Source organism: Mustela nivalis (genome assembly GCF_964662115.1).
Source record: "Mustela nivalis genome assembly, chromosome: 8".
Classification (NCBI taxonomy): domain Eukaryota; kingdom Metazoa; phylum Chordata; class Mammalia; order Carnivora; family Mustelidae; genus Mustela; species Mustela nivalis.
Window position 1 is genome coordinate 18,272,386 of NC_139027.1, and position 14,843 is coordinate 18,287,228.

Sequence of the window (14,843 nt, forward strand, 5' to 3'; positions counted from 1 at the left end):
ACTTTTTGAGACTTTATTACATACCAGGCACTGTTCTAAACATTTTATGCATATAAATTCAGAATAATATATTTTACAGGGGCGCCTGGGTGGCTCAGTCAGTTAAGCATCCAACTCTTGTATTCGGCTCAGGTCATGATGTCAGGGTTGTGGGATTGTGGGTTCTAGCCTCAGTGGGCTCTGCACCCAGCGGGAGTCTGAGATTCTCTCTCTGCCCCTCCCTCCTACTCACATACTCTCTCTCTAAAACAAGTCAATCTTAAAATTAAAAAAAAAGAATACTATATTTTATGTTCAGTCAAGTCATGTTTATCTTTAGGTAGATTATTTATTTGTATTTGGATTGTCCATTCATTTCAATGTTGACTGTGTCCTTCTACCTTTCCCTCAGTATTCTCCCAGTTGGTTTTATTACACCTAACCAGCTCCCCCGACATCATCATTTATACCTATATTTAAAGCTGATAAATAGATTGTTTTTGTCTAACACATTTTTTGATGCTTTTGGGGGGAGCAGATGTCATGTAAGCCTAAGAAAAGTGTATAGACTCATTTTCCTCATTCTTAGAATTTTCCCAACTTATTAATGTTTTATTTATCCATTCAGGGTTTTTCTCTAATTACAGTTCATTTACATAAGTACCAATGGAAGCCATTTTTTCCCAGTCCTATTTATTATCAGACTCCCTCTGCCCATAACTCAGGGATACAGTTCTTTTTTTTAAATTAATTTTTTAAAAAAGATCTTATTTATTTATTTGTTTGACACGCAGAGAGAGAAATCACAAGTAGGCAGAGAGGCAGGCATAGAGAGAGGGGGAACCAGGCTCTCCGCTGAGCAGAGAGCCCGATGTGGGACTCGATCCCAGGACCCTGAGATCATGACCTGAGCCGAAGGTAGAGGCTTAACCCACTGAGCCACCCAAGCACCCCAGGGATACAGTTCTTAAAAACCATATACTTTTAGAGAAGTTGAAGGCTCAGAATTAGAGGAAAGGGAAAAGTTATGAAACAGAATTCACTTTTAGGAACTGATTTCAGACAGGCTTATGATGGACTTTACATAAAAATATCCTCACTGCCATGATGATTTCTTAAATTTTACTTTGTTATGTTGCTTGAAATTCTATTAAATGTTGATTTGGGTAGACAAATACCTGCTCCTAAGATACCTCTGGTTAAGGTAAGGGTTTATAATCTGTTCCAGTCAGATTGCCTCTCTACCCCTAGTTGTGATTAGAAGTGAGAAATGTAATATTGGAGTTTCTGTTTTTTTTTTTTTTTTTTTTTTTAAGATTTTACTTATTTATTCATGAGAGACAGGCAGAGGCAGAGGGAGAAGTAGGCTTTCCACAGAGCAGGGAGCCCAATGGGGGACTCAACCTGGGATCATGACCTGAGCTGAAGACACTTAACCAACTGAGCCACGGAGGCAACCGGAGATCGGGGTATCACGGTAAGTTGGGGCTGCCAGAGTAAGGTCAGAGTAGGGCCAGAGTAGGGCCAGAGTAGGGTTCTAAAGTGTAGGGGAATTTGAGGGTACTGAGATTAGGGAAGAAGGGCATGGAGAGTGCTGTGCAGAAATGTGGGATTCACAAAAGAAAAATTACTTTAGTAAAAAATTAATAGAGATGACACTTTAGGGAGAAATCACTTTAAGGGAAAAAGGACATTTTTTTTCCTTTAAGTCTGTCTTGTTCTGATGACCTCCTGCTCACATGCTCAGGACTTAGATTGGTTCTTCAATGTAGTTTCATTTTCCATGTTTGGGAGACTAGTATAGAGGTGAAGGTTAGGTTGAATTTGGGAAAGATAAAAGCAAATAAAATGTGACTCCACTCTAGTTAATATTATAGTACAGCTTTGTAAAATAAGTGTTTGTGGACTAGCCTGCCAATTGGACCATTATTTGTGACATTTCTTTCATAAGAATATGCATATAACACAATTTGTTTTAGAGAACAAAAACTTCATTTTAAAGATAAAGATTAGGGAAAAAGAATGCGAGATTTGTAAGGAACCTTTTGTTTTTTAAATTGAGGTATAATTGACATATTATTGATATTATATTAGTTTCAGTATACAGTATAATGATCTGATGTTTGTATACACTGAAATTATCAAATAATTCTAATTACCATCTGTCATCATGCAGAATTAAATTTTTTTTTGTTTTTCTGGTGATGAGAACTTTTAGGATTTATTTTCGCAGCAAGTTTCAAATATGCGCTACAATAATACTAACTGTAGTCACTGTGCTGCATGTTACATCCTCATGACTTACTTATTTTATAGCTGGAAGTTTGTATCTTTTGACCCCCTGGGACCTTTGTTTTTTTTAGTCCATCTCTCTTCTGTTTAACTTTAGTAATGATTGTGAGGCTGACTTTGCATTATCTACTTACTGGTCCTGGTTATACTCTCTGAAGTCATATAGAACACATCTCTGTCCATTTTGATATGTCGAGAGTTCAGATATTCGATGATGATTTCAATGTCTCTTTATGATGATAGCTATTCTGTCTTCCCATATGCTTCTCTTTTTCAGGCTAATTTCCATAGCCTATTGTTTCTTCTATGCCGTTGTTTTCAGACTTGGAAATCTTTCTTAGATAATCTCTAAGTTTAAGTCCTTTAAATCATGATATTCAAAGACCTCATCTAATGGTTTAAATGTGATCATGATCGACTGAGATTAGAAAGGGTCTATTTTGTCAGTGTGATCAAGATAGTCCAAGTTTGCTTTTTTTGGGGGGGGGTCTTTTAAATGACTATATCCTACATTTTGTTTCCATTAACTGCTTTGGTCATGTAAACCTATAGATGATTTTGTTTATGTATTTAACTATTTATATACCTGTGTATTTATTTTCATAATTGGCTATTAAGCCAGGTTTTCTTGTCATCATTTTAACCTTGGAGAAGAGAATGGTGTAGGAAATCAAGCCATGGATGTTAAGGGCAAAAAGATTTGGGTTTTGCCATTTATTAATAAAGTATCCTTGGATTGTTGATTTAGTTTTTGTTTTTATTTTTTATTTTTAAAAGATTTTATTTTTAAGTGACCTCTATACTCAGCATGGGGCTTGAACTTAAAACTCAGAGATCAAGAGGCACATGCTCTACTGACCAAGCAAGCCAGGTCTCTCTTGTTTTTGTTTTTAAATGAAATGAGGACAATAATGCCTCATTACTGCGATTGTTATGAGAAGTACATGAAATAACCTAGGGAAAGGACTTTATCTTAAAAGATTTTATTTATTGATTTGAGAGAGAGAGAGCGAGAGAACGAGAGAGCATGCAGGGGGAGGGGCAGAGGGAGAAGCAGATTTCCCACTGAGCAGGGAGCCTGCAGGGGGCTTGATCCCAAGGCCCCCCGAGATCATGATCTGAGCTAAAGGTAGACGCTTAACGGAATGAGACACCCAGGCATCCTGGGAAAGAACTTTCATATGCTTTATTCTAGTGATTTATAACATAAATGTTTGCTGTATAGTATTCTTTATTGGCTACATATTTTTTACATACTTTTTTCATCTATTAAATGTTTACAAAGAACATTTAAAAAATTAATAGCAAGTATATCACCTTTAATTTAGTTCTTCTTTGTTTTTAACGCAGTGGTCTATCCTTTAGATAATTTACCATTTAAAATTTTCATTTATTGCATTGTCTAGCCTATTCAGTGTTATGTTTTTAAGAGATCCAATGAATAGATTTTTGATTCTTGGAGCAAGTCATTGAAAAAAATATTTAACAGGGCAGCCTGAGGCTGAGCACTGAGGCCGGCCACCACAGGCTGCTCATGGTGGATATTGAGTGGTTAGTTAGCATTTTATAGGGCCAAGGTTTATGGACAGCTTTTCTGCCTGGAAGTGTCCTAACCACTTCCTTTCTACCATTTATTTCTCTGGGAGGATATCTGAGAGATCCGTGTACCATTTGTGTATTCTTTTTAGTATTGTCCTCATTTATCCACCTGATATTTTCTTCTGATGGTTATGCTGTAAAAACTGCTAATTTTATGACAAAATCAGCCACATTTAGCATAATGACATAACTTAAGCTCTTAGATAATTTAGCTACTGGTAAAATACACATATTTTTTAGTCATACATAGCATATTGCAGATTTTTAAAAATTAAATTTCTCAGATTATTTAAGTTCTCAGTGTAACATTCCCCAGGAACTAAGAAATTCTCAACCAATATTGGTTTCTCACTAAAAACTGCAAAGGACATGAGAGTTGCAACCAAAGATTTCCACTTTTAGAATTAACAATAACAAAAAATAACATTTTTTGTGCCATTTTTAATGGTCATTAGAATATTTGAAGAAGTGTAGAAATGTTTTCAATACAGTTTTGATTTAAACAACAAAACAAAAAAAGATCAGTTTGTTTATCATTAAAAGAGATGAATCCCTGTTTTAATAATTACATTCACTTTGCCATTTATTTATGTTATGACATTTTAGTGAGAGAATTTTTATTATGACTAACACTATGAAATTTCTGGGTAATCGGGTATTTATTTTGGGAAATAAAGACACATCTGTTTCTTATACTTTACTTTTGTAGTGGTATGGCCCTGGGTCTGTGTTTCAGATTTGGCTTTTGTTCTCTCAGGGGGCTTATTGATTTTTTTTGTTCCTAGTGAGGCCCAATATTCTTAATCTCGCTTTTGCTTTCGTATGGTTATTTCCCCTTAGTTTATCATGCCTATGCAGATTAAATATAATAACAGTCAAGGCATTGCCGTCTGTCTGTCTCAAGCTAAGTTAGTTTGCATTTTCCTTTTACTTTGTTCAGTACTTCCTTTAAAATGGCAAAGTCCAGAGTCCACATGTGTTCGGACTTGGATGTGTAGGACCTCTGCAGACCTCTTCTGTGCTGGTAAGGAGAGGAGGGACTGAGAAATGTCTTGAGATTGAAATGTAAGGTAAAGGAAATGTACTTATGAATATTTTAGATAGAAGATATCTCTTAAAAGAGGTTGATTGCTTTGGAGACAAAGTTTTGTGGGGATTTTTTTTATACTATCAGATTTCTTTATAGCCTCATCTTAGCAGCATTAAAGCCTCCTAACAAAAAATGATCTTACAGCTTCTCTAGTGTTGTACAGTAGCCATGATGGACTGCTCAGTTGACAGCTATGCTAACTTTTTGTTTCTAGGATGGGGTAAGGGAACAGCCCATTACCACAAGCAAACTGACAAAACCCCCTTTCTTTCCTTGTAAGCCCACAACTGTACAGGTGTGGGAAATTGATCTTACTTTGAATGTTAAGAGATGATTTTTTGTGTTTGTTGGCTTGTTTGCTTTTTAGGATGTCTGACAAAATTACAGAATAGATCCACAGAAAGCAAATCTTGTATCTGTGTTTGGTATTTGGTCACCTGGTAAAATCAGATCTATGGCATGAATGAATGCTTTTTAACCTTTCCTTCCCCAGTTTGAGCATGAGTAGCTGCCTCCAAGAGAAGTCTCATTCGAAGGCAAACCATGGCCAAATGTTGATAGACTAAAATTAGGTGATGATATACGTTGGGAAAACTTTCATTTTCAAGCAGTATTCAGCTGCTAAGGTGGTATTATCCTTCCCAAGCCTCATATGACACCAACTGTAGTAGGATAAGTCAGTAAAGTTGAATGAGCTTTGTAAAGGGAATTAGAAAATAGGGATTCGAATCCATGTTCTGTTCGGTGTTCTGAGCTTGAGCACATCATTTTACCTCCCTCTCTGGGATGCAGTTCTTTAATCTGTAACCTGAGGGCTTGCATGTGCTAATCTCTTAAAATCTTTTCCAATTTAAAACCATTGCGTAATTGTTACATTTTCCTCACTACCTCTAAATGTCTGTGTATACTTTCCCTTTTCTTTTTTCTTGGGGGAAAAGTTAAATGACTTTCCAAGATAAGTTTGTATGATTGTGAAACTGCCCATTGCTAATTCTCCCAGTTTTGTTGTTTATTCATTTATCCAGCAAACATTTATGATACATGTGCAGAATTTCAGGTTCTTTTGGGCTCTAGGAAGATCAAGAAGACATAGAACTCTGTCCTCAAGGAGATTATAGGTTGGTAGGGGAAGAAAAACATTTAATACAGTAGGACAAAAAAAGGGGTGTAACACGGCAGTGTGGTGGCACGAAGAGGAAGTAAAACTTTTTTGGCTAGTCAAGTAAGGGTTTACAGAGCGGGGTGCCCCTGACCAGACTTCTAAAATGAAAAAAACTTACTTTCTCCCTCAAAAAAAATAGTAGATTCTTTTTTCTTTTTAAAGATTTTATTTACTTGAGAGAAAGAAAGAGAGCAGGAGGAAGAGGGAGAGATAGTCCGAAGCAGACTATGCTGAGTGCCAAGCTCCACGCAGAGCTCAGTCCCATGACCTAAGGTCACCACCTGGCCCAAAACCAAGCGTGGGATGCTTAACTGACTGAACTGCTCAGGTGCCCCCAAAGTAGTAGATTCTTTTTTTTTTTTTTTTTTTTTTTTAAAGATTTTATTTATTTATTTGACAGAGAGAGATCACAAGTAGGCATAGAGGCAGGCAGAGAGAGAGAGAGAGAGAGGAGGAAGCAGGCTCCCTGCTGAGCAGAGAGCCCGATGCGGGACTCGATCCCAGGACCCTGAGATCATGACCTGAGCCGAAGGCAGTGGCTTAACCCACTGAGCCACCCAGGCGCCCAGTAGTAGATTCTTAATGTGAACAAAAAACTAGGAAATATGGATAAGCAAAACTTAGGAAAACAACCACTCCTAATACCTTGATAGGCATTTCTTCCTACCCTTTTGAAGCTGGGTTTTAAAGGATGCCTAGACAACTAAAAAGAGGCTGGAGGAGGAAGCATTAACGACAAAAGAAATGAGAAATACTAAGGTATGAAGGCCTTCAGGCATGAAAAAAAAGCATGTTGTATATGGCCAACTCTGAGTAGTTAGGTATGACTGGCCAAACCGCGTGAGGGGTATTGCATGGGGAATGGGAAGATGTTTGGAGTCATCTGCCATACTGTGGAGGACTTTGAATGTGATACTAAGGCATTTAGAATCTATCTGTAGAAGTTGAGAGCCCATAAAGGGTTTTAAGATAGGAAAGGGATAGACTTATGATGTGACAGCTTTTTTTGGGGGGGGGGGTCACAGTTTCAAGAAGACAGACTAAACACTTATACCTGTTTGCTTTCCTTCACCAAATCTGTAAAAATAACAGAAAAATGTATATGTAGTCATCTATAAAAATAAGAAGGGGAAATCTTTGTAAATCAGAAACTGTGAAGAATTTCTGAAAATAGGAGGTCCAGTGGGTAACACTCATATCCAGAGATGGGGGAAACTGGGAGCATGAAGGGTACTAGAGTGGTCAGTAAGGTGGTTACTGTAACATAAGCAGCTCCAACCTATGTATATTTTAACATCAATTTGGACCAAGTGAAAGGTCTGTTTCCATGCAAGAACTGTACGGAGGAGCCTGGGTCTGTGAGATGGTGAAGCACCATGGGTAACTGGCTGTACTCACATGTGGAAGACCAGGCCCTGAGACATCCTGTCTGCTCTTCCTCTGTTCTTCCTGAAAACAATATGAAAAGAGTATTGCTTCCTGAATAAGCAGTACCAACAGGAGCCAGCAGAATGTAACAGAATCCCAAATACAAGGATAAGAATCCCCAAATGTTTCAGGAAAGCAAATACTGTGCAAGAGAATCCACAAACAGAAGAACTCAGAGTCAAGTAAAAAGTCACTAGAACAGAGTTCTAAAATAAGTTTAGCTAATAATATTAAATAAGGAATTTATTATATTTTTAACAAAAGCAAGTGATTATAAAACAAGAGTAGGCATTTACTGGGAAGAGTCAGTTAGAGATCTGAGGAATGAGACATATGGTTGTTGAAATGTAACAATATTTGGTGCCAGGGGAGAATGGATTAGAACAGCGCATGATTGGTAGCAGAGAGAACTGGCTCTTGCTGGTGATCCAGTGATACAATGAGATCCTGAATGAAGATAGTAGTGGTAGAGATAGAGCTGAGGAAACAAATATAAGAGATGTTGTTAAAAATACAGAGTTAATAAGGCCCTTGGGTGTGGGAATGAGAGAAGAAGGAATCTTGAAAATTCCTAGGTTTCTTGATTGGTTAAGTGGAGAAGTAACATTGCCAGAAGCCAAACTAGCAAATTCAGGAGTAAAAGCAGTTTTTTGGGGGGTAGTGTTCTCTCACTTGGACATGTTGAGATTGAGGTGCCTGTGAGACAACTGGGTGAAGTGTTGTCTCTTAAACTAGTGGATATGTGGATTCAGAACTCCAGTGTTCAAGCTTAAGTGAGTTTTGGAAGTCCTATATTGGTGATAGTGGTGTGGGTTGTCATGCTCGTAGGTGAGTTTGCTCAGGAGCCATGCAGACTTTGAGACAGAAAGAGTGCTTCCATTTGAGAGGTCTGTGGATGAAGAAGAGCCAGCACATGCAGGGGAGGGTTGGAAGAGTAAGAGGTACACGAAGAGTAACGTCTTGGAAACCAGAGAAGTAAGGGAGTGGTCAACAATGTCAGATTACCAGAGGGTAAATGAAGGCTGAGTGGTGATTAGGCAGTTCAGGGAAGGTGGGGAGCAGCTTCTGTGGAGTGATGGGGCTAAAACCAGATTGAAGTGAGTTCAAGAATGTACGTTGGGGGCGCTTGGGTAGCTCAGTGTGTTAATTGTCTGCCTTCTGCTCAGGACATTATCTTGGGGTCCTGGGATCAAGCCTGGTGTCCGTGCCACGTGGGCCCTTCTCCACCAGTGCTCAGAGGAGAGTCTGCCTGTCCCTCTTCCTTTGCCCCCCAGCCCCCATCTTTATCTCAAATACATAAAATCTTAAAAGAGAAGAATGCATGGGAGGTAAGGTGGTAGAGGCTGTGAAAACAGATTCTGCAGACTTAGGTTTTCTAGAGGAACAAGGTCTGTGGGAGCAGGGAATAGAGGTGGGTGCAGGGTTGGAGGAGGGATGTTCTTCTGTTAGTCCTTTTTTCTTCTCCAGCTTCTCTTCTCTGCTAGTTTCTGACCTGTTTCTTAACAACCATTGTCAGGGGTGTTCTCTCATTCTCTCCTTTGACCTTCTCCCATTCCACCCTTGAAATTTTCTTCTAGCTCCACATTTCTGTGGCACTTATTTTTTTTCTTTTCTTTGTCTGGAAAGATTTATATATCTTTCCTTTTTTGTTCATTTATTTTTATGTTCTCTCTCCTCAGCTACTTGATACCACAAGTCTTTCAAGGTCTGTTTGTGTCTTTAACTTGAAAATTGAATTGAAGATGTTCAATTAAGAGTCATTGTAGAATCAATTGCATTCAGTTTCAAAACCCCATTTTGGAGTAGTTCTGGCCAAAAAAGTACATTTTATTTTATTTTTTAATTATTATTATTTTTAAGTAGGCTCCATGCTGGATGTAGAGCCCATTGTGGTGTTTGAATTTATGACTGCAAGATCAAGACCTGACCTGGGATCAAGAGTCAGATGCTTAACTTTCTGAGCCACTCAGGTGCCCCCAAGAAGCACATTTTAGATAATCAGAATTTTGATATGACTTTTGGGGAAATTTGGGCAACCTTAAAATATATTAATTGGGGTATTATGTTTTGATTACAGGAAGAGTTAAGTATCCTGCCCTGGTGAAATACATGTAACATCTGTTGTTTGACTTCATATCTAGAGGGATGTTGGTAGGGGCACCTGAGTGGCTCTAGTCTGTTCAGTGTCTGCCTTCAGCTCAGGTCATGATCCGAGGGTCCTGGAATCGAGTCCTGCATTGGGCTCCCTGCTGAATAGGAAGTCTGCTTCTCCCTCTCCCTCTCTCCCTCTACCCCCCCCACTCATGCTTTCTCTTTCTCTTACTCTCTCTCTCAGTCAAATAAATAATAAATAAAATCTTAAAAAGGGGAGAGAGAGAGGTGTTGGCAAACTAGAATCTTATTCTGGAGAGAGAGAAAAACGTTGGGATTGAGTGCTGGTTGCCAACCTAGTGTCTGTCCTCTCTTTCATTTTTAGTAACATTACTACTATAGTATGTACACATTATTAAGCCTAACTATAAAATATTTCCCAGCAGCTGTAAACAAAAGTCTTAGGGTAGCACTTCTAGGAAAGCTCTTTTAAAAGAGATGGTGTCATCTGGGAAGCCTCAGAAGGAGCTGTCGCCACTTCCTTCTTTCTTCTGTCTGGGACATGGATGTGATTTCTGGAGATGCCATGATCATTTTTTGACCATTAGATGACTTTGAGCATAGATGCCATGGGGTAAGGCAGAGCAAAAAGATAGAACAGGAGGGAATCGGTGGTGACTACTGAGCTGTCAGTGTATCGTGATGTTCCTACCTCCAGATGTCTTATGTAAGAGAAAAATAAACCTCTGTTCTGTCAGCCGTGGGTATTTGTTTGTGTGCACCTGAACCTCATCTGGACAAACACAGAGGGCCAGTCCACTAACTGCATTGAGGTTATTACTAAGGCCAGCCTTAGTAGTCAGAGAGCTTGTGGCCCCAGCTGGTTTTTGGGTTTCCAGACTTGACCTAAAGGGAAGATTTTCTGAAAAAGATTTTAACACTGATCTAAGTAATTCTTAAGAGAGCTTTTCTTACCTTGATTCTGAAAATATGTGGCCATCCTTGTAGGTATGAACAAACAGAAAAACATAGGAGACAAGATGGCAGTTCAAAAGAAGGAATTAAATTAATTAAATTAATTTTCATAGCAGATAACTCTCTGCAATGTAGTTAGGGCTCTGTGCCAGATGTTAAAAATCCGAATTCTTAGACTCAGCGAAATTTAAGAGGGGATTGTCATGAACAACGGGCATTCAGAAAACAGGAAAAAGTTTTTGGAAGACAAAATCATTAATTTTGAACTAAAATAAGTAATAATAGCGAAAAGTAATCGCATAACCAGGAAATCATATTAGCCGATTAGAACATTAGTTCAAATAATGTTCCAGAGTGGATCGTGACAAAAAAGAATAATAGACATAGTAGATAGATCCGAAAGATATGATATACAAAAATTGAGTGTTCTAGAAGGAAGAGACAGAGATGATGTATAAATAATCAAGAAATACTCAAGAGTATGTGTTGAAAATATTGCTAAACTGATGACTTGTATTTTAAAAGAACTCACCAAATGGCAAAGAAGCGTGATTATGCTAGTCACATTTCTGATGTTCAAGGATGAGAGAGAATTCCACAAGTATTCTTGGAGGAAAGCAAAATAATTTTCAAGGAAAAGATAACCAGATTGGAATCTAGTCTTATATTTAATGAAAATGCCAAACCAGAGAATTCTAGACCTTTGGATTTATGGGCCAATAAAATGCTGATAGAAAATTGAGTGATTAACATAAATTTTCAAACATTTTTTGACTAAATAAGGACATAAAGTATAAAGCAAACAATGGAATAATTTTTGTTTTAGTGTGAGCAACACTCACTTTTATTGATTTTGCTGAGTTGGGGAATAGTGAAAATTTCATCACCAAATAGTATTAGTTCTTGGTTTGGAGTTTGGTAACTACTGCAGTATTTAGACTGTGAGGGAAAAGGGTATGAACCCAGAGTTTCATAATTTACCATACTGTCATTTACATATAAAGGCAAATAGAGATTTCCAGACAGTTTTCAGAAATAATACTGGTTTTGTATCTTTTTTGAAAAAAAGTATCAATAATACAATTAGTAAACTTGATTTAACAGATTAATAATAAACTGTGTACCTTACAGAAGATATTTAATTCTTGTGAAAGAGTCATTACTTGTGAAAGAGTCATTAAAGCTAAGGCACAGAAATAGCAAAAACAGAAACTCAAGTATTTATTTTAAGCATTTATTGTGTTCCTACTCTGTACTAGGCAGAGAGCTAGGCTCTGAGGATACAGTAGACTCAACAAGGTCATATGAATTTTGCCCTGATGGAGCTTAGAGTCTAGCGAGTGATACAAGAACCGGGTAGGTACAGTGTAGTACAGTGGATGCTACAGTGGGTAGCCTGCAGGGTGGAACGTGAGCATAGACAGAGCAGAAGCTGGCTTTCTGAAGAAGAAATGTCTGTTTTGAAACAAGAAGACAGGAGAGAGAAGTTGAAAAGATTTCGGATTAGTAGATTGCATCAAGATTACAAAGTAGGAGAAAGGAACAGAAGACATCAGAGAGGTAATGAGGGACAGTATCGTGCAGAACCTTGAAAACAATGTTGAGGCCCTTGGGCATTATCTTGGGAGGAATGGGGAATTATTAAAAGATTTTAGTCATGAAAAAGTGATGTGATTTGGTTTGTTTTTAGGAAGATGACTCAAGCTATAGTGGGGAGAATATCAGATTAGAGCCCAGTAAAATTGAGGGTAGTAAGATCATTCAGAGCATTGTCTTACTTGTTTGTTCTAACAAATACTTCTGAGTCAGAGGTGATCCTGGGCTGCCTATGGTAGGATCATGGCATGGTGAGTAGTAGGTGGATTTGAGAAAGATTAGGCTTTCGTTGATATTGGGTAGATGTAGAGGGAAGACGACAGATCCGATCTTAGATTTTTGGCTTGTGAATAGGTACGTGATGGTGATGCCATTCATAGGGGAACCCCAGAGAAGATTAGAGAAGGATGATAAGTTCAGTTTGAGGTGCCATTCCAGAAGATGGATAAGTGGATTTGAAGTTTAGGAGAGGGATCTGGGCTAGAGATACTGATTTGGAAGGTAGCTGAAGTCATGGATTTGAAAGATCACCTGTGTAGAATGTGTAAAGAGGGAAGAGATGATTTAGGTGAAAGACCTTAGGAACATTTACTTAAAATGAGGATTCTTCTAATAAGACTTTCAGAAGGAATGACAAAATAGTAAGACAAAAATTCGGAAGAGTGTGGGCTAACAATTCTGAAACCATTGTATGTGTATACTGGTATTAAACAAACAAATAAATGAATGGTTGGTAAACTGTGGGAGCCAGGTTTCTCACTTTTGGAGAGTGAGATTACAGATAACCATGTGGTATTGGATTAGAGACATCAATACGAATTCTTGTTTAGCTCTCTTTTTTTTTTTTTTTTTTTTTTTAACATTTTATTAGGGTGCCTTGGTGGCTCATTTGTTAAGCATCTGCCTTTGGCACAGGTCATGATCCCAGGGTTTTGGGATTGAGCCCCGCATCAGGCTCCCTGCTCGGCAAGCCTGCTTCTCCTTCTCCCTCTGCCTGCTGCCCCCGGCCCCTGCTTTGCGCGCGCTCTCTCTCTCTCTGTCAAATAAATCTTTTTTTTTTTTTTAAAGATTTTATTTATCTGTTTGAGAGAGAGTCCACAAGCAGGGGAGAGGGACAGAGGGGGAGGGAGAAGCAGGTTCTGCGCTGAGCAGGGAGCCCGACACAGGTCTCAAACCCAGGACCCTGGCATCGTGACTTGAGCTGAAGGCAGATGCTTAACTGACTGAGCCACGCAGGCACCAGTCATGTTTAGCTTAATAGAAATAGAGAAATGATTATAGATATGTGTGTATAAATGGCATAGTATACGCATATATATTTCTTTGCTCTGTCTACTGAGAGGGCCTGAAAGCATTGGCACCCTGGTGCACACCCAGGATCCAGATCTAGGTCTCTAATACCATTCTCCAATAAAAAGAATTAGGCTACTTGGAAAATGGCTGATTCTAGGAGTGGGGCAGGAATATGCAACATATGCCTTGAACATTTTGTAGTGCTGAAAGTAAGAATATATTCAAAATCCCAAAATGTAGGGGCTTGGCAAAAAGATACAGGAACCAGCCAGAAAGAGTTTCCAGTGGCCTTAGCAGGAACAATGTGAACAACAAAATAAAGAACATAGTATTGGATTATAACCCAAAGTATAAATAAATATCCCTAAGTCCATACTGATTAAAAGAAGTGACTGAATATATGAGTGCCCCACTTATTTATTTATCCTGTACAGAAGAATTCAAAGTAATTTATGCAGATACTTCCCTTCTTTAAGGAGGTGGAACCTAATTCCCCATTCCTTGAGTGTGGGCTGCACTTAGTGACTAAAAGGGAATGCTTATTTGTGTGGAGGATGTTTAAGATTAAATAAGGCAGGGACCAAGGAATTTGGTGCAGGGGTGCAGCATTAAAGAAATTGGTGATCTCAGTGGGACCAGTTCTAGGGGGAAGGTAGATTGTTTTGGCTCTTAATGTATACTTCTCTAACTTTAACTAGTCTTATAGAGTATTTATTCTGTATGTTCTTACTGGAAGATTTAATCACAAACTGACAGCTACTGAGTGTCTATCAAAAACTCACTTAAATATCAAATCTGGGAAGATAGTATAATGAATATCTTAATGATGTATTCATCTGGTTTCTTGTATTAAGTTTTCATAGAACAAAAGTATCAGGACCATGTCATCTCATTTTTCCCAATACAAAAATGCCTGTACTGAATTCTGATTTAATGATATGCTCTTTGTCTGTATAGAATCGATCTGAAAGAAATATCATTTGAATGATGCACATCTTCTAAAATTATATTTGAAACTGTAGTCTGCTTGGTTCGTTATTCTTTATAGGAGTGCGTATGATTCAGGTACAAAATTTATGTTTTCTTCTTAATTAAAAATTAAAAACTTACAACCTGGAAAACATAGACCTAAATCCGATACTCAGTGTTTATATGCTGCTGATATCGTGAGCTAGATAGTGTCTGTTCAGTTGCCTACTGCCATATAACAAATTACTCCCAAAATTAGTGTCTTAAAACAATGTTGATTTGTTATTTTGACAGTTCTGTGGATCAGGAATTTGGGCAGTGCGAGGCTAGGGGATTCTTCTGTCTTATGTGACTTTCAGCTAGGATCTC

General features: G+C 38.2%; 1 protein-coding gene across 30 annotated transcripts in view; it reads left to right on the top strand.

Annotated features, from left to right (window-relative positions):
• NCOA1 (nuclear receptor coactivator 1) overlaps window positions 1-14,843 on the top strand; it is a 237,696-nt gene that overhangs the window by 27,479 nt on the left and 195,374 nt on the right. For 3 of the 30 annotated variants that reach the window (XM_082744997.1, XM_082745028.1, XM_082745004.1), the window contains exon 1: window positions 4,727-4,894. The exons of 16 other annotated variants lie outside the window; for them this stretch is intronic. The gene's annotated coding sequence lies outside the window, so the exon portion shown is untranslated. Of the gene's footprint in view, window positions 1-1,031; window positions 1,184-4,672; window positions 4,895-14,843 lie in introns of those variants that run through there. 11 more of the 30 variants (XM_082744995.1, XM_082745015.1, XM_082745027.1 and 8 more) reach the window with 11 other exon arrangements.